We start from the raw sequence: 22,751 nt of genomic DNA on the forward strand, positions 1-22,751 counted from the left end.
TGAAAAGGTCTTTGGCCCAAGGCGTTCCTCATAAGGAGGCGCCGAAGGGGCAATTGGGGGAGGGTGTAGCCTATAAGGAGGCGGATGGGCCGTTTGGGATGACCTCATGGCCCTGCCGCTGGCTAATTCTACTTCCTCCTCTATATCCAGTTCTCCTACCTCTTCTCCTGAGCCAGAACTTTCGTGCTCACTTTCATGGTCACTTTCAATGTCACTTTCAATTTGCAAAATACTGTTCTTTCCTTTTTTCTTATTATTAATATCAGAAAGCTTTTGGCCTTGTGGGCCAATGTTCTCCCCCATTTTAACTTTCTTAGAATCACTGGGGGATCCTCTTTCCTTAATTGTTTTCCTCACGTGCGCGTCTAACCTCCCACTGCATTCAGTTTCTGATATTCTGTCCTGAATTTCCTCCTCCTTTGCAACAACCGCTTGGCAAGATTCATCTTTTAAGCAATTTCTGGCGGAAAATAAGAGAATTGCTAAGATAAGTATCAAGGCCTGTATGAAACCTTCCCAATGCGGAGACAAGTCAAGCTCAAAACCGAAAAATCCAGGAGCAGATATTACCTCTCTGATTATGCAGACCCACAGTTCTGAATCCTTCCTGAATCCAAGGTGAATCCAAGAGATCCCCGTAGGTGCGGTGGTCAGGATTCCTCAGTGTCCCGAGGGCTTCGGCACCAGTTGTCCCACGCTACCCTCGCCAGCAAGAACCACGCGGAACACTAGGATCCTTCTGCAGGAATGGCTTTAATCCTCTTGGGAGCTAGAGCATAAGCCAACATGGTCGGGGACCCAGATATGATGGAACCCATCCCTTATATAGGAAACAGACCCTGCTTCGGACGTGTCACTCTTGGATTGGTCCGCTGCTCCCAGTCCCAGGTGATGCCTCGGGAGTAGGCGGGGACACAGAAGTGGAAAGATACCAACACGTGTGCATTCACCTGGTGGTGAAGCCGGATGTCGGCGCCATCTTGATGATGGAGAATGTGGCTGCGGCCTTCTACAGAGTTGAAGACAAACTAGCTGAGTATTAATCTATGAGACCATGACGAACAAAATAATAAATTTAAGTTCAGAGAGAAAGGAGAATGCATACAAACCAACCAATTAAATCCCAGTAACACTGAAGTTAGTTTAAATTATTAGCTTGACACAATCTACACTCTCTTGGTAAAGAGTTTCAGTAAGGTGCAGTAAAGATAAGAATGGCCAGTGAGCATGTGTAGGATTTTGTTAATTGGAGGTGAAAAGCCTGGACTACTGTGGCTGGCACAGTTCCCTACCTGCACAGGAAATCTAAAACCATAAAAGAGTAGAGTAACTCACATATAAGGTGCATTTGGGGATGATGTGGAAACCTAGAGTAATGCAACTTCCTGAAACTTGGGAGGATGATACTAACAAGGACTCCTAATAATGGAGGATATGAAACCTGAACCAGACATCTTCTGTAACAAGACAAGGATTCAATTGGTGGGACTGGGACACCAACACAGTCTCCAAACCGTTGACCTACAACCATCCCTGCTTGAAAGATATACAGGGAAAATGGTGGTTCAGAGATTATGGGCGTGGCCGACTAATGGTTGTTCTAAATTGAGAGCCATGCTGTGAGAGGGAGCCCATACCTGGCCCTTCCTGGATGGCCAGGAACTGGAAGCTAGATACCTCAGAGTCCTAGGGTAGAACCAAACACGACTAGAAAAGAGCAATTCAATGAAATTATTTGTAATAATATTCTGCTATACCTACAGATCATTGCCTTCCCCAGTTATCATCAAAGAGGCTTCCTCTGGCCACTGATAAAAAATGATGCAGAGACCCACAGCACAGTTTGGTTGAACCAGGAGAAACCCACAGGAGCTGGGGAGAAGAAGGACTGCAGGAGCTAGAGGGGACAAGGACACCAAAAAACGTGGCCCACAGAATCAAATAGCAGGCCTCATAGAGACTCAGAGACCAAGGTGACAAACTCGGATCCTGTATGGGTCTGAGCTAGGTCTTCTGCATATAACTTACGGATGTGTAACTTGCTGGTTTTGTGGGGCTCGCAACAACAAGAGGGAGGAGTGACACCGACTCCTTTGCCTGTGCTATGGACCGTTTTTCTCCTTCTGGGTCTTCATGTCCAGCCACGATTTGAGGCTTTGGGTCAATCCTGTTAGACAAGATTTGGTGAATACCCACGGGAGATCTATCTTTTTTTAAGGGAAAAGGAGGAACAGTATATCTGGGTGAGGGAAGGCAGAGTCTGGAGGGAGTGGAAAATGGGGAAAATAAGTCAAGGTATATTGTAGTTGAGAATACTTAAGGGAAAAAAAGGGGGGGTTAACAGAGTTCTACCATGAATACATTAATTTATTGCTTTCTATTCTTGACTGTGGATGTAAGGTAAGTAGCTACTTCAAGTCCCAGTAACCTTGTCCTCTTTGATAGACTGTGACCTGGAATTGGGATTAGATAAACTCCTTCTCCCTTAGGTAGCTTTTGTCAGGTGTGTTATCCCTGCAGCAGCAACAGAGCTAGGATGCACAGCCACGAGGAATGTTAGCACTGTCATTAGTCACAACCAAAAACCAAAACCAAAAACAGACTCACCCCAATCAAGTGAAAATTAAAATTTCCTTGATTTTTTGATCCATTTCTAACTAGGTACATACTGACAACAGAACAGGAATTGGAAAACCGTCGAGTTAAGATGTTCATCAGCATCTTATAAATACTGCACCTGTGAGTGAAGACCTAAGACAATGCACTTCAGCCTGCCCTCCTGAACTGTGCTGCGATCCTTCACATGTGGCTCTTTAGTTTTCAAAATATAATTAATTTACTTGTAATCATTTTGATTCTTTAACAACTTGGTTTTGGTCTTCATTTGGTCTCCAAAAACTTTGGTGAAGCATGATTATAACTGTATATATAAGTTTTTTTTAAATGACCATTTTTCATTGATTATGTTTTTCTCATTTCTCATAATCAATAGCAATTTTATTTTTTTAAAAAAGGCCAGAGAGTTAGATATTCCTTAGGAACCAAGTCCCTAGGAATGGCTAGTACTTATAAATTAAAAAAGAAGACTCTTTGATATGCAATTTATAAAATAATTTGAAATATCTATAGAAAAATGTAGAGGTCTTACTGAATAATGTGAACTGCAAATGCTAAGACTTCAAAATTTGCTAATGCCAAAACACTTTCTATAAAGAATTGTATGGGTGGACTCATTATTACACAGATATATTGTATAGTATCTTGTATTTATTAATCTTCATAATAGTTTTTTTGTATAACTAAGTTCTTCTACAGTCCTTACTCAGTCTTTGAAAACAAACCAATGCACTAAGAATTTTATTAACATTTATTTTGCATAAAGGCTGTTTGCCTTCATATTTCTTTTCTGATAGTGAAAAATAAGTCATATGCATTTCTACTTCAAGTTTCAAAACATCTTACATCATATAGAAATTTAAATCCACTGTCTTCTAAAATAACACATAGTTTCTTTCTTGTGCTTTTACTTTCAGTTGTTCTGGAACCAGGTGGACAAGCCATCACAAAAATCAAAATAAAGCAAAGTAAGCAAGCAAAACTTCACAGTATAAGTAAGTAGGTGTGTAAATTTACTGGAACTAACTATCTCCAGTGATAGTCGCTAGTCACACAAATAAGTATGTATAATGAGGGAATAATTTACATATCATATTTATATAATTATGTACTCTTTGTGACAGGTAAGGCCAGTCCATTTGCCAGAATGTTGCTTGTGCCCTTTTCTCTAGGCATCCTCCTACTGCCCATCAATGTCTGTCAGCATTCCTATTAGTGATAAAGGTCAGCCAGATTCCTGTTGGGTTCAATGTGAAGATAGCTGGTTAATTTCCTTAGAATAATAAAATGCTGAGCAAGTCTTTCAAGAACATTGCTAGTCTTAAGTCCTCAGGGATATTCTGTGTTATATAGAAGAAAATGACTAGCACATATATAATGCTTTATTCAAAACTAATTACATGCATAAGCAGATCTCTTGTAGGAAAAATAATCTAGGAAACTAAATGTTTTCTTCCAAAATGAATTTTTGAAATACCAGTAAGAATGATGAGGCTTTCTAAAGTGATTTGAATATTTTAACTCTCCTCTCATTATATTTTCTTCAGAAGCACTCAGATGTCTAAAAATGCTTTAAAATATAGTAGAAGTTTTCGCTAAAACATTATGCCTATAATTATGGGAGATTAATTTTCATTAGGCTATGCAAGATGGTCTTCTTGGGAATGTATACTTCAGCAGATGACTATTTTCAATACAAATATTTATTTGTACAAAATGATTAGAGGACAGAATTTTCTAATTAATTCAGAAATAAGAAATGTTCTAGTATTGTTTATATCTTTGAAGGTATAGAAGAGTTGTCTAAAATAGTCTAAAAGATATTTGAGTTGATCAGCCTATGCATAATTATCTCCATTTTAATATTTTATATATCTTCCCAGATTCAGTAACAATATTCTACTAAGGGGAGAGACAATTCTATAATATTTTTGATTAGGTTTAGAGTTCATAGAATTCAAGGAAAATGTTAATTTCCAAAAAGTTTAAAGATAAGATTCAGCTGCTATATGAAAGGCAGAAGTATTAGAAATTTTGATGTGCTGAAGATGATATGTTATAGAAAACAGACAGTTATTTACACTGTGAAATTAGTTTTGTTCACAGTAATAGACTGGGAGTTGGTTAACAAGGGTGTATCAGTGTCAATATGAACATAATTTGCTGTTCACAACACATCACAGGACTCCACAGATGGCCTGAAGAAAGAGGCTAGCTCCCTGCCAGCCTCACAAGGGTAACTAAGATTAGCAGGAAATGCATTTGTCTTCTCAATTAATTCATTTGGCTAAATCAGCATTACTTATCATTTCAATATAAGAGTGTATATTTAGCCTGCACTTCTATTATTCAACATAAATGAAATAAGCTTTTAGTCAGAAAAAAATAATGTTTTTTAAAGTGATTACTTTTCAAGTAAGTCACTTAAAATATAAACAACTTCAAATACAAAATGTTTCCTGGAAATAGCTTTTCTGTTTAGCACAAAGTGTTTAAGTCATTATAGAGGAAGGTGGTTCTACATACTGAGGACACTCAAGAGGGTGTCTCTGACATGTTTTGAAGTTTCAGATCAATAACTGGAAGCACACACACATATATGCGTGCATGCACACACACATGCTAACATGTCCACTTGCTCTCTCTTTCTCTCTCTGACACACACACACACACACACACACACACACACACACACACACACACCACTGCATTTGTTCCAGTGACTAGAAAGCCCACCTGTGCTCCATCTGTTAAGAAGCCTTTCTGTCCACAGCTGAGAATTCTGGGTGGTCGTTTTCAGTTAAAAATAATTCACGATATGGGTTTCCAAGAGATAATGCTGCTCATTCACTGTGCCTCCTTTAGAGAACTTCTGAATCATTTCTGGTGACAGCCATTTGACTTGCCCTTTTCAGGTCTGAAGTTGGTTGTCCTCCATTTAGTGTTGTCAGATTTTTAATGGTCTCATTTTATTTCATCAGGGATGTTTGATGTGCAGTGTGATGTTTGGTGTGCAGAGCCTCATTATGTGAATACGCTTGATAACATTGGAAGTATAATCATCCTTTGGAATTAGCTTAAAACAATATATTTGATAGTGTACTTTGTCTGATTATAAATTGTATAATTGTAAAGTTTCTAAAATGGGCTTTTTTAATATAATACTTTCTGTAGAACCTAGGTACTGTATAATGTGCTCAGGATTATTGCTGTATTTTGTAATATAAACAGAGAGAAGATAAACATATATTTAAGGACTAATTCACCCCAGGAAAATATTTGCAAATATTATGTGTTATAAGTATTGCTAATGTTAATTGTTTTTACTTTGAATGGCTATATTAATTTAGATGTGTGTTTGATTACCATTCAGTTAGACATTGATTCTAGTTCACAGTACTCTACTAACAAGTCACATGTTTTAACTTCTTTATTGTTTAACATATTTATAAATATTCTGTCTTTGAGAGATCGGCATTTAGAGCTGACTGTTATAACTTTCTAAGTGTGCTGGGCCTTGCATTCTCTGGATAACAACTAAAATTTTAAAGAACTTTAATAATTAAATTTAGAAACCTACATTACAGAGGAAATATTGCTAAAGTATGTATAAAAACCTCCTATTTCCCACAGATTAACTATTTAAATGAAAAACACTATCATTTCATTTTGCAAAAGGCTGGTAGCAAAAGTACATAATCTTAATTTTGATATAACGATATTTGGAAAAGGAGAAAAGAGTCACCATCTTTGCAGGGAGATCAGATTTATTTGTTGAAAACTGGACAAGCTCAGTGTGATTCCTGGTACAAAACGCTCGATGCAATCTAGCCTTACTTTGACAGTTTATGGAAAATAATGAGCTCCATCTCTGGGGTTTGCTAATATATGGTATCATTAGTAGCATCTTTAATCTCTCCGAGATTTAATATCATAGCTGTAAGATAAGTGCCTTCATAGCACAACTTTCTAACTTATGAAAATAAAATAAAACCAAATACACTAAGTGACATAAAATAGGTGAAAGTTTATAAAAATACTATATGTAATGGGAAGTATAATAGATATGACATGTCTTATACCAAGGATTATATTCAGGTCAGGATTTTAGAAGGAATATTTAGGTAACTATGTAGGTAGGTTTGTGCATCTATGTGGGTGAGATCTTGATATCGAGTGCCTGCTTAAAGCTTGTATTTACTTCCAGTTCTACTCATTAACTTACATGCATGCATATTTCGTCTTCCTCCAATTTTTTATTATTGGTGCTCTTCATAGGAAAATTGGGATTTTCATTTGTCTTTATTTTCATCACATCTCTAGAGAAAATCCAGCAATAGAAAGAGAGTCCTGCTTCACACGTGTGAACAATCTGTTCCAGGTAGCCCTGTGCTGAAATGCATGGTATCTAGTGGCCTTTCACACTCATACTTTCTTTTTATTTTTTTCACCCCTTGTCTTGTGTCTGTTACTTTGCTTAAAAACTAAGGATTATAGATTCTCTCTCACAGATACTCCTGTGCTACATGAAAAAGACTTTGGCTTATTCTAGCAGCTGAGGAACTCAGCATTCTGAGGTCATCCTTAGGTATTATTGGATCTATGAGTGGATAGATGGGGTGACAAGTGTTCCCCAACAGAATGTACTAATGGCATGTCCTCGAATAAATATCCTACTTAGTAAGAAGTCAGAGTATTTTAAAGTACTGATGTGAAAAAGAAGGCTTTATTTCCAAAGACAGAGCAATCGGTCGTTTTAACACTGTATCTTTCTCATACTGTGTCCTTGCTGTAATGGTGCTGCTTAGCCTATAATGCTCTATTTGCAAGTACTCGTTTTTGCATTATCAAAGTATCCATGTAAATTCGAGATGAGCTGATAATGAAATTTACCTCATTTCTTAAACAACACAGTAAAGTAGGTATCTGCAAATAATTATATGTTTCCAAGATCCTAAGACATACTAAAATTTTAAATATTTGATTAGAAGCTGAATTGGTTTATTTGTTCTCTGTTGGTCATTTACATATACTTTCCTAAAGTGAATAGATCCTGGGTCTGTTGGCTACCATTGACTGAGTGGAAAGGAAAGATGCCACTCATAGTGAGCTGCTTTAGCAATGTGCTGCAAATTAAGTTAAGAGCTGAAGCAACATAGCTGGGCTGCCCTAGAGCTTTGGGGTCAAGTTGTAAACATTATCTATTCCCCCTGTGGAGCGAATGGAAGACACTGTCCATGACTCTTTCTTATCTCATAGTGCTTTTTGGAAGTCTTTGGCAGTTCTAGATACATGACAAAATCTCTGTCCTAGTATCCATACAGTTTTAGCCTTGTATATATGTACACACACTTCCCTCCTTTTATAAGGGTATCAGTCTATAGTATATTGGGCCAATCTTCCTAATTATTTTGCCATCACTAAGTATCCTGGAGTACTGAAATTCAGAGTGTCAGCACATGAATATGGTCAGACACACTTCAATTCATAAAATCCTCAAATTTGAAATATACTATCTCTAATGAATCTGCAGTATAACCTGCTCTGGGGTTTTCCTTAGTTGGTTATTAATCATGAGTCACTTAATTCTTTGCTGTCTTTTTTGCAGCCAGATTCTGGTGTCCTTTCTTATCACCAACACTAAAGGCTAGTCACATTTGTCTTCAAAGGAGAAAATTATGCTTGTTCATATTTATTCATACAGTTAATTAGGAATAAAAGCTGATTAAAATCTTAACTGTAAGCAATAAATGATTACTATTTTACGGCTTTAATAAGGACTAGCTTTTGGTTCTTCAAAATATTAAATTATAATTTACAAATATTTAGATTTACTTATCATGTAGTAAATAGCAGCTAATTTTTAAATATATTATACTTTCACAGATTATGATTCTTCCTTCTTTGACCTAAACATATTTTAGTAAATTTTCATTTAATTGGTAGTTTATTAAGCAAGTAAATAACAAAGCTGGTTCTCCTAGCATTGTATCCTTACTTATTTTTTTCTTTTTTGTTTTTTTTTTATTTTTTTAATTGACATTTTTCTCTGCTGCTCCCCACCCTGTCTCTCCCCTCCCCTTCAACCCTCTCCCAAGGTCCCCATGCTCCCAAATTACTCAGGAGAGCTTGTCTTTTTCTACTACCCAGGCAGATTAGATTTATGTATGTCACTCTTAGTGTCCTCCTTGTTGTCTAAGTACTCTGGGATTGTGATTTGTTGGCTAGTTTTCTTTGTTTTATGTTTAAAAACCATGTATGCATGAGTCCACGTGATAATTGTCTTTCTGTATATGAGTTACCTCACTCAAAATGATGTTTTCTAGCTCCATCAATTTTCCTGCAAGATTCAAGAGGTCATTATTTTTTCTGTGGTGTAGTACTCCATTGTGTAAATGTACCACATTTTCAATATCCATTCTTCGGCCGAGGGGCATTTAGGTTGTTTCCCGGTTCTGGCTATGATAAACAATGCTGCTATGAACATAGTTGAGCACATGTCTTTGTGGCATGATTGAACATCCTTTGGATATATACCCAAAAGTGGTATTACTGGGTCTGGAGGAAGGTTGTTTCCTAACTTTCTGAGAAATTGCCAAACTGACATCCAAAGGGGCTGTGCTAGATTACATTCCCACCAGCAATGCACAAATGTTCCCTTTACCCCACAACCTCTCCAATGTAAGTTGTCATCAGTGTTTTTGATCTTGGCCATTCTTACAGGTATAAGATGGAATCTCAGAGTTGTTTTGATTTGTATTTCTCTGATAACTAAGGATGTTGAGCATTTTAAAAGTGTCTTTAAGTTATTTTAGATTCCTCTGTTGTGAATTCTCTGTTTAGGTCTGTACACCATATTTTAAATTGGATTATTTGTATTTTTCATGACCAATTTCATGAGTTCTTTGTATATTTTGGAAATCAGACCTCTGTCTGATGTGGGGTTAATGAAGATCTTTTTCCATTCTGTAGGCTGTCGTTTTGTCTTGTTGACTGTGTCCTTTGCTTTACAGAGCTTTTTAGTTTTAGGAGGTCCCATTTATTAATTGTTTCTTTCAATGTCTGTGCTACTGGGGTTATATTTAACTCAAAAACGAAAATGAGTAGCCCTCCTGTACACAGATGATAAAAGGGCTGAGAAAGAAATCAGGGAATCATGACACTTCAAAATAACCACAATTAGAATAAAATATCTCAGAGTAACTCGGACCAAACAAATGGAAGACCAGTATAACAAGAAATTTAAATCTTTGAAGAAAGAAACCAAAGAAGACACCAGAAAGTGGAAAGATCTCCCATGCTCTTGCGTAGGTAGAATTAACAGGGTAAAAATGGCAATCATTTTACCAAAAGCAATCTATAGATCAATGCAGTGCCTATCAAAATCCTGGCAAAATTCTTTACAGACTGTGAAAGAATGGTACTCAACTTCATATGGAAAAGCAAAACCCAGGGTAGCTAAAATAATCCTATATAATAAAAGAACTTCTGGAGGCATCACAATTCTTGACTTCAAACTCTACTACAGAGCTACAGTACTGCAAACAGCCTGGTATTGGCATATAAACAGGAGGACCAATAGATACAAATCAAAGACCCAGATATTAATCCACACGTCTTCGAACACCAAATTTTTGAAAAAAAATCAAAAAATATCAAATGGAAAAAAGAAAGCATATTAAACAAATGGTACTGACATAACTGGATATCAACATGTAGAAGAATGAATATAGACTCATATCTCCTACTCATTTTTCTTTAAGTTGTGGTCTTATTCTTACAGTGGAGTCCCTCATGCCATTTCCTTACTGGCATTATCAGAAAAAAAGGCCTTATGCTTTAACTCATTAATGGAAAACTATTTTATAATGCAATAACATTTCCAAGCTATAAACATTATATGTGAGGAATAAAAGGAGCATGTGTTGCCCCTACTTCCCTCTCAGACACTGATAGAAATTAACAAAGAGGATAATCAAGAAAAGCAAAACTCTGTAAGTGCCCAGTTATGTATGTCTGGCAAAGAAAGTCTGAAATCATAAGAGAGAATATTATATTTTTAATTTTCTAATATAAATTAGATTCTATGAACATGGATTTTCCTTTGTAAAAAACTCACTTATTTATACTATTTTACAGTATTTTAATTATTTAAAATAATTAGTAATTAATAGTGAGGAATATGATCTGTCTTTTCTTCCTTACAGAAACTTAATTCTGAGAAGTAAAAACTAAACTAATTCATGAATTCTTTTTAAAAAGTAGAAATTTGTTGCTGATGAGAGAAAACAGTGGCAGTCGATATATTCTATCTATCTTCCCATGCCATTCTTTCGGTGGAAACACTGCTGACAGCTGTTAAAGGCTAACTAAGGGAAGACAAGCCCTGGAAGTTACACAGAAAGAAAGCCCTTTCCCCTTCCAAGAGGTTTATAGGCCATCCTCCCTGGAGCCATTGTTTCCCTCCAACGAATGTAAAAAGCCCTCTCCTCTCTCAGAATAGCAGTTATCTCTATTTCAGAGCAAACATCCTTTATTTTCATTCCTGCGGAGATAGATTCTGGCCGTCATAGTTATGCTTCCACGTTTTGTAGGAATGATTGACCCTCCTTGGAAATACACCCTATAGTACACAAACTTTACCATCTGCACGCAATCACTTGGCGCATAAGTGTTTGATACATGCAGATCTGACACAATTTTCCCTTAGTGATTTCAAGTTTCCTTTTAGAGAAATCTTTATTAACATACTCCCCAACTGTATGTACAATTTCCATAGTACTGTAAAATTAAAGTATAAACATGTCTAATCCTTTATTCATAATTTCACATCGTTACCTAAAATATTGGAAAAAAATAAGAAAGGATGATTCTGTTTAAATCATAATGTAGTGAAAATTTAATTATAATTTAAAATGCAAAAGTGTTAGCTTTTTTGTAGGACTCATTCAGATGTTCATAGCTGTACATCAACCATTGTCATAGTTTTCATATAAAAATTGGTGGTTAAAAATAATGCTGTGGGATAGTCTATATATATATATACATATTTAATATATATTAAATACAGTTTGTGTTTATAATGATATTTGAGAATATTCCAATCTACATGAAGAGACTAAAAACAAAATTTAATAAGGCAAATAAGAATCGTGCAAAGGTAGATATTATGTGCTAAGAAATTTAATGACTACATGAGTAACTTGTGAATTAGAATTTGGAAGATTTAATAAGTATAGATCGAAAGTTACTAACTCTTAATATGTGTTAAAGTCAGATGAAATAATTGGAAGCAACAAGATTGTTCTTCCTACATAGAAATCAATAGAAAGAATAAATCTCAATAAGCATTGACCATGGCACTACTGAACGAAATTGTTTATCTGTTTGTGACTTGATTGATGTTCCTATTTGGTTTTGCACTAGTGGATTTTTCCCAAGAGCAGTTAAAACCATTAAGCTCTTCATTAAACTGGGTAGTGATTGTGGTGTATTGAATGAGAATTGCCCCATAAGAAAATATATTTGAATATTTACTCCCTAGTTTATGGAAATATTGTTGAAAAATAGGGCTTATGGATTCTAGGAGGAGATATATCACTGGGGCTTGGGCTGGAGGCCCGAAAGCCCGTGTGGTCCAGTCTCTCTCTTTCTATGGCTCACACTTGCAGATAATATAGAATTTCTTAATATTGCCAAGCTTGTCTGCTGTCATGCTCCATGCCACTATGATCATGGTCTCACCCTGTGAAACAGTACACAAGTTGCCAATTGAATTCTTTCTTTTATAATTTGCCTTGGTTATGGTGTCCCTACATAGTAAAATAACAGTAACTAAGACAGCGAGCTACAGCTATCAATAGAAATAGTTACTGTGGCATCTCTTCAACAAACAATTACATTTCTATTAGCATCTTCATTCTGACATATCATACATTGAATCCTTTAATCTTGTCCCCATACACTGCCATTAATAAAGAAGAGTGTCCCAACAGAGTGTAATGTCCCTATGGAAGAAAGTAGTGTTACTTAGATTTTCAACAGTATGATCTTCCATCGCATCTAAATATTAGAGTGTACTTAAAGGTGAGTGGGATCAAGCATTTTTATCAATTCTTGTTAGTCTTAAATTTGATAAAGTATTTATAAATGCTTTTATTAGTCAGGGCTCCTTGGAGCAACAGTTCTTAGAATATGAATCTCTATATAAAGGAAGAAAGGGAATTGGAAATTTATTAGAAAGACCTAAAGGTTATGGTCCAGCTAATAAAATAATGACTGCCTATGTATAGAAAGTCCAAGAATCCAATATTTGCTCAGTTCATGAGGCTGGATGTTTCTCCTGGACTTCAGTATGTGACAGAATCTCAAAGACATAGGCTTTAGTGCCAATGAAGGCATGGACACACTATTGAGGGCAAGAGCAAGCAGACAAAGAGAGACAGCTTCTTTCTATGTTCTTTATATAAGCTTCCATAAGAACGTGTGTCTCAGATTAGAGTTGAGCCCTCCCACCTCAAAAGATGCAGATATACATTTGACTTTTTACCTCAAAGACACAAGTTACAAATACATCTTCCAACTTCGAATGGTTTAATTAAACAAAAATTCCTCGCAGTTTTGCCCAGCTGGTTTTAGTGAATTCCAGATGTCATCAAGTTGACAGCAAGAATAACCATAGCAGTGTTATTTAGAAGAAATTAAGAAAAAATGATACACATTCTCTACCTATAGTAAAGAAGCAACATCAAGAACAGAAGTAAAACAGAAATTTTTACAAGGCTAAAATGCAGAGTTGTTTTTTTTTTTAAAAAAAATCATGTCAAATCAGATGAAAATCAATTTAGAAGGTTGTAGTAGATTCAAATAATGGAAATAATGGGATAGGCTGCTAAGGTGTGGTATAATACACAAATACAGCTTTTCTGTATCTTGAGACACAGACACATCTTCTTTAAGAAGGGTAAAGAGCAGTCTTGTACACCAGCAATTGAAAGACTGAAGCATGATGAGGATCAGAAATTGCTGATACTTAGCTACATAAAAATTTCAAGGCCATCGTGAGCTATAAGAGTTTAGTCCAAAAACAAACTACATAATACATACAAACATACATACATACATACATACATGCAAAAAAGAGATAAAGATAAGGGAGGCAGAAGTATTCAGGTAAACATTTAAAGTGGTAATCATAGAAAATAATTATATAACTGATATAATGCATGATTTATTTATTCAACAAATTACAGACATTATGGTCTCATTGATGTTGATGATCATAAATTCAGTAGGAAAACAAATAGTTCTAGTAAATATTTTCTGAAAAAACAATTGGATGTTGGAGAAGGGAAAGAAGAGTAAAGAATACTGTAAGCTCTTGCCAGGCAGTGGTGGCACACGCCTTTAATCCCAGCACTCAGGAGGCAGAGTCAGGCAAATCTCTGTGAGTTTGAGGCCAGCCTGGTCTACAAGAGGGCAGGTCTCAAAGCTACAGAGAAACCGTGTCTCAAAAAACAAACAAGAGCTCTTGTCAGATTAGTATGACAAACATCCACTTCAAGCAACATGATGATGGATGGGAAAGAAGAAAATAATCAAATGTGCAGGGTTGTCATTATATATGATATATACAAGTGCAATATGTCAATTTATTTGTCTTTAAATTAATTCATTGAGAAGTTTGTATATTGCATTTTGATCATATTTACCCCCTCTTCTAATTCCATCAGATCATTTAATCTACCTTCCTAATTATTCACCCAACTTTGTGTTCACTTTCTTTGTTTTATTTCATCAAGATCAGTTTGTACTACCAAATTCTATTGGATCTGTGGTCTTCAAATGGAGCATGATAGACTTACCACCTCCTTAAGAAAAATAACTCTGCCTCTCCCATATGCTATCACTTTCCAAAGCTCTATAGTTGGACTAAGACACTGTAGCCACTTTTTTCCTCCATGATGGTATTTGTCGGGATAGGATGTGTGAAGATACTGAGCATGCTGTCACAACCACTCTGAATAATTATGTGTAGCTAACCTGTTGGTTCTGGAAAACATTGTTCCCTGCAGTCATCTATTACCTCTGGCATTTCCAATAGTTTCACCTCTTCCTTTGATTCTGGGGCCTTGGGCAGGCTGGGTATGGTATGGCTGTCCTAGTCAGGGTTAAACACTCTGTGATCTCTAATTCTCTTCATCTTAACTAGTTTTAAGTGCCTGTCTTGATTGCTACTAATGTATAAAGTGGTTTTTCAGATGAGGGTTGAGATATGCAGTACTCCTCTTTCAAATGTATAGCTGATTAGGACTATTTTTTCCCATTCTGTAGGCTTGCTCTGCACTAGAGTGATGGTCTCCTTTGCTATGTAGAAAATTAATCATAATAATCATGCTTCTTGTACTTCTTGATTTCTGCATTCAGGCTTTGTTGCATTTAATAGTACTCTGATTATAAACTAAACACATAGGATTATTACTATAAACACATTACTATTATTACAGAGTATCATTTTTCATTTTGTTCAGTGTTATACTTAAGAAATTCTGAAAATGAATTTTCATAGGTAGTCACTGATAATTTAATTGCTTGTACAATAATTTTCATTTGTTGGAATATAAAATTTAAAAATTCACATCACTGAATTTAATAAAATGTCAGTAAGATATAGTTGGTATTGAGCAAGGGGTTCTTACTACAACAGCATATTGGCATACTATATTTTAAGAGACTTTTTCCATTTGACTTGTCAGTGGTAGTGTCATCTCCCCTACAGTTCTCTCCCTACACAAGTGTTAACCATCAAAGTGAGTCTTCACTGCACCATGGATGTCACAAGAGGTCCACAGCATGCACAAACATCGGTAAATTCTATTATTTCTACCACTGAGAAACAGAGCTATAAAAATACCAGATTTCAAACAAATATTTAGCACTTTCAGTGGCCCGGTGTGTCTGTTGTTGGATGTGCAGATAAAAATATTTGTATTCTACTGAAGGAAAAGTTTTCCCACTTTTAGGATATCTTTAGAGAGAAAACATTAATCATAAATTAAAAGATTAATTAGAGAAACTACAACAAAGAAAAGGCTCATTTAAGCCAAGAGGTGAGTTGCAAATGTTGAAGATCACTACCTTTGTTTGGAAATAACAGAAGAATATTTTTGCAGTTCTGTTTAAATCACCCTGGAACAAGATCACTAAAATATAAACTATTCCTAAAACAGAAGTAATAAACATTCTCTGAATTTGTTCTTTGGGGATAATTTATAGATAACACCCTTCTGTCTTCTCAGGTTCTTGGTTATCTTGCTACATAATACAATAATTTGGAAAACTAGGGTTTATTGATGTGTTTTATTGAGGTTTATTACTGTGTAGATAAAGCATTGAGTCGTACATTGCTTTTAACTCAATATTTCTGACCAATGGATTTGAACCGCAAGCAAATGTGTTGCCTTAGGTGCAAACTTTTCTTTCAAAATCTGTGATCTTGATTGGAATGCTTAGGTCCCAAGGTTCTACAAATGTTCTGATTTTCATTCAGTCACAAAACCTGCCAGAACTTGCCTTTGAGTTTGTATTCTCTTCCCTACACAGCTTTCTACTCAACTACCTTAACTAGATCATTGATTAATACTCATTTGGAAATTGTTCTTAGAGAATCAAAAAAGGAGAATTATAAATCATGCTGATCTTGTTGACTTTTTGTTGTTTTGCACAGTTTTGTAGTGAATTCATAGTTTGTAGCTATTGTTTGACAGGTAGTATTCATTCTGTATGTATTCTCTTCTACAGAGTAGGCACAAACTCTTCATAGACAGACTCTAAGAACGTCCTATAATCACTGTCCCCAGGTACATACATGTATGTATATTTTTTTCCTTATGGGTATAGGTAGGTCCTGTATCTTACTTTAATACATACCAAATGACAAAGATGGCAGTAATCTCCTCCTGTAATTGTAGTCTCTCAAATAAGGCTTATCATTGCTAGTAAGTTCTTTCTCCCTCTTTTGTTTGTCAAAGAGGACTAATGTTTAGGAGTAAAGAGGACATATTAGCGAAGCCGGTATTCCACTGATAGGGGTGTTAATTTTTTTTTAGAAAGCCAAGAAATTGAAGAGGCAATCTGATACCAGCTGTTTCACAGAATATTATCAATGTTAGTATCCTCTGACAAAAAAAAATACAGAGTTGATAGTTGCCAACATAATTTCTGATGGAAAAAGCAGGTTTGGCCCCTCTCCAAATGTAGTAAGTTCGCTGTAGGACACAGGAACACCAATATACAAAAACCATGTAACACAAATAATGAAGTAAATTTTCAATAACCCCTTTACAAAGAGCTTAGCCAGTGGTTGATACCCTTTTGATGTGTACAGCTGTTGTTTCCCTTGTTCAGCCAATAACAGAAACTGAGACCATCTTCTCTAAGTTGAGAATTCTCTTTCACAACCCATTAAATCCAGCCTAAAGGTAAAAGTTGAAACTAAGTATGCACTTGATTCCTTCCTTCGGGGATCAAGGAGCTCTAAAGACTAGGGAAGGATAGAATCTAAGAGTCAGAGAGGATGGAAGATACAAGCAGAACATTTTCCACTAAATCAACTGAGCAGGACCCACAGAGGCTCACAGTGACTGAAATGAGAGACCGCATGAACCTGCACCAGTCCTATGCATAAATGCTATGAATGTGGGACGCCAAACAGTGGGAGCAGATACATCTCTTACTCTTTTTTGCCTCCTCCTGTTGGGTTGCCTTCTCCACTCTTGATGTGAAGGCTTTTTGCCTTGAGTTACTGTATCTTGTTTTGTCCTGTTTCACTGTTTTCTCCTGTAGGCATGCTCTTTTCCTTAAGAGGAGATGAGGGGGGACTGGGTCTGGGGAGAGGAAAAGTGTGTATGTGTGGGGGGGAGTTGGGAGGAGTGGAGAGAGGGGAAACTGTGGTCATGGTGTATTGTATGAGAGAATAATCTGTTTTAATAAAAAATAGAGAACCTGAATATGATAAACATATGGGAAAGAACATAGAAAACAATATCGGAGGAATGCCTACTTCTTTAATAAGATACATGCTTAAACACTAACATCCCCCACCTCTGCGCAGGTCCTCAGATTCCACTGCCAAGCCTGCCTACTCTCCGAGTGCTCATTCAGAGAGAGGAATTTTCCCTGTTTTCTATCTCCCTCTTATTACTGCTTTAAGACACAGATCCCTCGTTCTGCCTCTCATGAAATTCCCACCCTCTCTGAAGTGTCTCATTTCCTCAGTGTAAATGCTCACACCCCTTTCGTGGTAAGCTTGCTTGCTTTCTTGACCTCTGAGTCATAAAGTTACTCTGTTTTCCTTCTGTTTCCACTGCTTCTTCATGGAAATTGCCTAGATCTCTATCTTGTCTATTTTTTTTAAAACTCTAATCATCTTCATGTTCCAAATTGAGATTCTGATAATACAACTTTGCTGGATCACACGAGGATCACACCTAATGAGCAGCAGAAAGAGAGAAGCCACTGTGCCAAGGGCAGATCAATCCACAGAAATGGTGACTTGGTAAACTTACATTGCTTTAAGGAGCTTCATGCTTTACAATCTGCTACAGCAGTAGGGAATAGTAACACAGGTGACTTTTGTAACTATTAATTTCATAGAGTTATTCCCCAAATGAAGGTTCCAGTTCAGGACTTATATTTCCACATCCTATGTATTAAACAACCAGTTTATCCCTTAGTGACTAGGCAGTTCCTGTTAAACACACAGGCTTACTAACCAATAATGCTAAACATTTTGTAAAAGTTTATTAATTTTGTGCATTATGTTACTTTTGCTCAGTTATATACATTTTTCTGTGATGTTAGGTAATGGAAAAAAGGACATACCACAGTGTTAACTTTATAATTAAGCCAGCAAAGGTGATTAAAATGAAACTCCATTCCTTAATATACTACGAACCTGGTTTTAACTGAATTTTATTTTGCTTAACTCCTAGGCTGCTAACAATCCAAGATGTTTCTTAGATGTAAGTCTCTTTCGTTTTCTTAAATGTCATGTCACAAATTCTATATCTCAAGCAAATTTTGCATGCCAATCTCAGCAAGAAGACAATGATAATCAGAAAAGACTTCTTCAAGCCTTACTGAAAATTCAGAAAATAATTCTCTTTCATTGCTTCCCACTGTTCAAAACCAGTCCTAAATCGAGTCAATAGTCCGTAGATTAGGAGACACAGTACATTTCAAAATAGGAGGGATTCAAAAACTTGGGATCATTTTTATTCTTCTGGCGAGTGAATTCTGAAAATGAATATCAAGAATGTCCTTTCCATTACATACATAAGGTTTATCTTAGTCACAGTGTCTTACACTGTGGGGCAATGCATCACATGAGGTTACGTGGGAACCACACAAATTTGGAAACATTAAAGGATCTCTAAATACAAAATAATAATTTTTTTCTCAAAAATTATATCCTTAAACAATCTAAAGTGTTTTCAACTTGCCTTCTTGTAGAGTTTTGCTGCAGCCTGGGTTCCAAAAACACAGTGTAAGGCATATGCCCACACCTCGTTTTAGACAGTGGCAATGTGTGTTGCCTGACCTGCCTCACCTCAGATTACAGACTACTGTGGGCTGTAAATTATGAATTATGGTGCCTTTCCTGTACAGATGAAGTTTTCTGCTCCTATAGAAACACAGTGGCTTCGCTGTGGAAAACAAGACTTTTGGTATTTTTTTTAAATCACCATTCCTTAACACATTTGTATCAAATTAATATGCCTTTGCATTATATCTTTCAGAATACTTAAATTTTAAGATGGCTGTTTGGGCTACTTTTTTGTTAGATAAATAAAAGCATTAATTGGATTCTATCTTATGATTAAGACAGAATTCCATTTGATTTTGAAATTGTCCTAAACTACTTCTGTCTGTTTGTGTATATCTGTGTAAGACATGCTATTCTTACTAACAAGGATTTTAAAAACAAAATAGCAAACTCTAAGAACATTGAGATGCTCAAAGTCCTGCTGTACTTAAACTGCAGCCCAAGTTTAATTATTCATAGAAAAACTTCATTTATCTTACTAATATGCAAATTAATTTTCATCATTAATAAATGACAAATATACACCATGTTTCTACTAATAATTACTTTATATAATGAATATCTCTATAGTTTATTATCTGTACATGTTCTATTTTTACATCTATTTTATATACTTATTCTTGTACAGTTATGTAGAAAACTTTTACCAAGAAAAAAAGTCACAGTAGAAAAAGCTCAAGGACCTGTGAGCCAAGGAGAGTGGAATGGTTAATGAAGGTTGTTCTAGTCAGCAAGTGTAATGAAAGATTTAATACTGTGGCTTGTCCATAGTTTCTGATGGTCCTGTCTATCAAAATCAAGGCATTATGTGGTATAGGCACCTCTCTCACACAGAGCTACAGTCCCATACCAAAGTTCAAATATTAGATATTTAAAACACTCTCTATACACTGAAGGCTGACCATAAAATCACAATTCTCTTGCCTCAGTGTGCTGTTTGGTTCATTCACCTTTAACAGTAAAGTAAATGTTTGAGACAGGATTCATTCCTCAGCTTTCAGGAAGAATGCTCAGAGAGCTCAAGATCAATGCCCTCACTGCATATTCTCACCCTAGTCCCAGTCATGGGGATTTTACTCCCACAATTAGGACATATGATATGTCACAAGTGACAATAAAAGATTACACACTCAGCCCTGATATAATTGCACAGACATATCACATTTGTATTTACTTGATTGAAAGCATGAATGAAATTTCATAATGTAAGGATATTTCTCCTGTTCCCTTTAAAAATCTAGGAACAGCTTCTTAGTTATTAGAGAAATTGAATAAAAAGAAGTCAACTCCAGGAAAGTCAATGTGTGAGGACAAAAACTTTAACTGCAGGTGGAAGGCATTTTACAAGTTCCACAGTTTCTAACTTGTGAGAACCTTAGAGAGAAATTTGGGTATAGGGTCAATGTTACTGCTCTAAAGTGATAATTGATTGTAAATTTTACAACAGGAACAGACTACTAATTGGTCCAGAAATAGCTTAATTGGTTAACTTACTATTTTTTAATTGTATGAAAAGTTTTTTATTTGAGATACTATAAATTTACATAAGTAATACAAGATCCCTTTCCCACAAATATTTACCTGATCGTTCTTTTTTGTTTGTTTCCCTTTTATTGAACATAGCTTTTTTTTTTAACATAATAAGTACTGATTACAGTTCCCCCCTCCCACTTCCCCCAGATCTTCTACTTCCCCTTCCATCTGGATCTATCCTCTTTCCATCTCTCATTAGGAAACACATGGACTTCTAAGGCATAATAAGATAATATAATTAGATAAAAGGAAAATGAATATATTGGAATAGGGCAAAACAAACACAAAGAAAGAAAGAAGAGAAAGAGTCCAAGAGAAGACATATGAAATACATATAGTTAGAGAGATCTACTCATTTGCACACTCAGGAAACTCATGCAAACACTAACCTGGAAGCCGTAGTGTATACCCAAAGGACCTAACGGGTAAAAGGAGAAAGCAGAAAAAAATATATATGGATAAAATGAAACAAAAACTAGAATATAATTTTTTTTTTTTAAAAAAAAAGACCTGACATGACATTATGAAACAAGGAATAATCAACATGGGGCTGAGTGTTGGCCAACCAACCCAGTGCTGGTCATGAGTCCTACATTCAAGAGAAGTTTAATTCTCAGTGAGGCTCCTTTGGAAAATGCTAAATTTCCATTTGCAAGTGGCTATCATAAGATAGTTTCTAGGCTAGGGTTTGGGATGTATGTCTACTTCTTTTAGCGCTAGCTCATCATCTAGAGCAGCTCCAGGAGCTCCTGCGCATGCTACCCCAGTCTCTGTGAAGTAAAATGTGCATAGATCCTGTTCGTTTAGAGGGCCTTGTTTTTTTTTTTAAAGTAATTTTATTAAATTATAAAAGTTTCCATTTCCGCCCCTCCTCCCAACACCCAACCACTCCCCCCACTCCCTCTCCTCCTCCCTCTTCATCCCTTAGGGCAGTCAGGGTTTCCTGCCCTGTGGGAAGTTCAAGTTCCTCCCCCCTCCCTCCAGGTCCAGGAAGGTGAGTATCCAAACAGACTGGATCCCCAAAATCCAGTATATGCAGAGGAAACAAGTCCCAGTGTCATTGTCAGTGGCTTTTCAGAAAGACTCCGGGCCAGCCACATTCAGAGAATCCGGCCAAATTCCGAGAACCTGGTTAGATCACGTCCTCGTTCAGTCGCAGTCCAGCTGGCCTTGGTAAACTCTCATTAGATCCGTCCACTTGTATCAGTGGGTGATAGCATCCCTCGCAGTCCTTATTTGCTTTTTCATTTTCTTCGTCCTTCTGCTCCTCATTTGGGCCTTGGGGGGCTCAGTCCGGTGCTCCAATGTGGGTCTCCGTCTGTATCACCATCCATCGCCAGATGAAGGATCTATGGTGATAAGCAAAATATTCATCAGTATGGTTATGGGCCAAGGCCGGTTCAGGCACCCTCTCCTCTGTCCAGAGAACAATCTGGGGATCTCACCTTGGACCTGGGATCCCATATATAATCAAGTCTCCTGTAAACCCTAAAATGACTCCCTTAGTTGAAAGATATTCTTCCCTGATCCCATATTCAACCTTCCTCCATCCCCCCCGTCCCGGTCCACCGAGCTTTCCCCATTCCTCCCCTACTCCCTTCTCTCTAACCCTCTCCCCTTCCAACAACCCTCCCACCCCCCCCCATGCACCCGAGGTTACCTGGGACTCTTGACTATTTCCTACCTCCTGGCGGATAGTTTCTTGGTGTCCATTATCTCCCGCTGACTCTTACTCTCTTTCTGCCTCCTCTTCATCAGGGTTCCCTGAACCCTGAGTGTAGGGATTTGACTGTTTCATCCCGTTTTATGCTGAGTGTTCCACAGTTTTTCACTCTGTTCATGTCTGACTGTGGATATCAGTTTTATTCCAATCTGCTTCAGGAAGAAGCTTCTCTGATGGTGGATGAGCAAGGCATATTGACCTAGGAATATAGCATACTGTCATTAGGAACCATAATATTGTGATTTTTGTTGTTTGTTTTAGAACAATCTTATT

This window comes from Myodes glareolus, chromosome 25 (genome assembly GCF_982192425.1).
Source record: "Myodes glareolus chromosome 25, mMyoGla1.1, whole genome shotgun sequence".
NCBI classification, from domain to species: Eukaryota; Metazoa; Chordata; class Mammalia; order Rodentia; family Cricetidae; genus Myodes; species Myodes glareolus.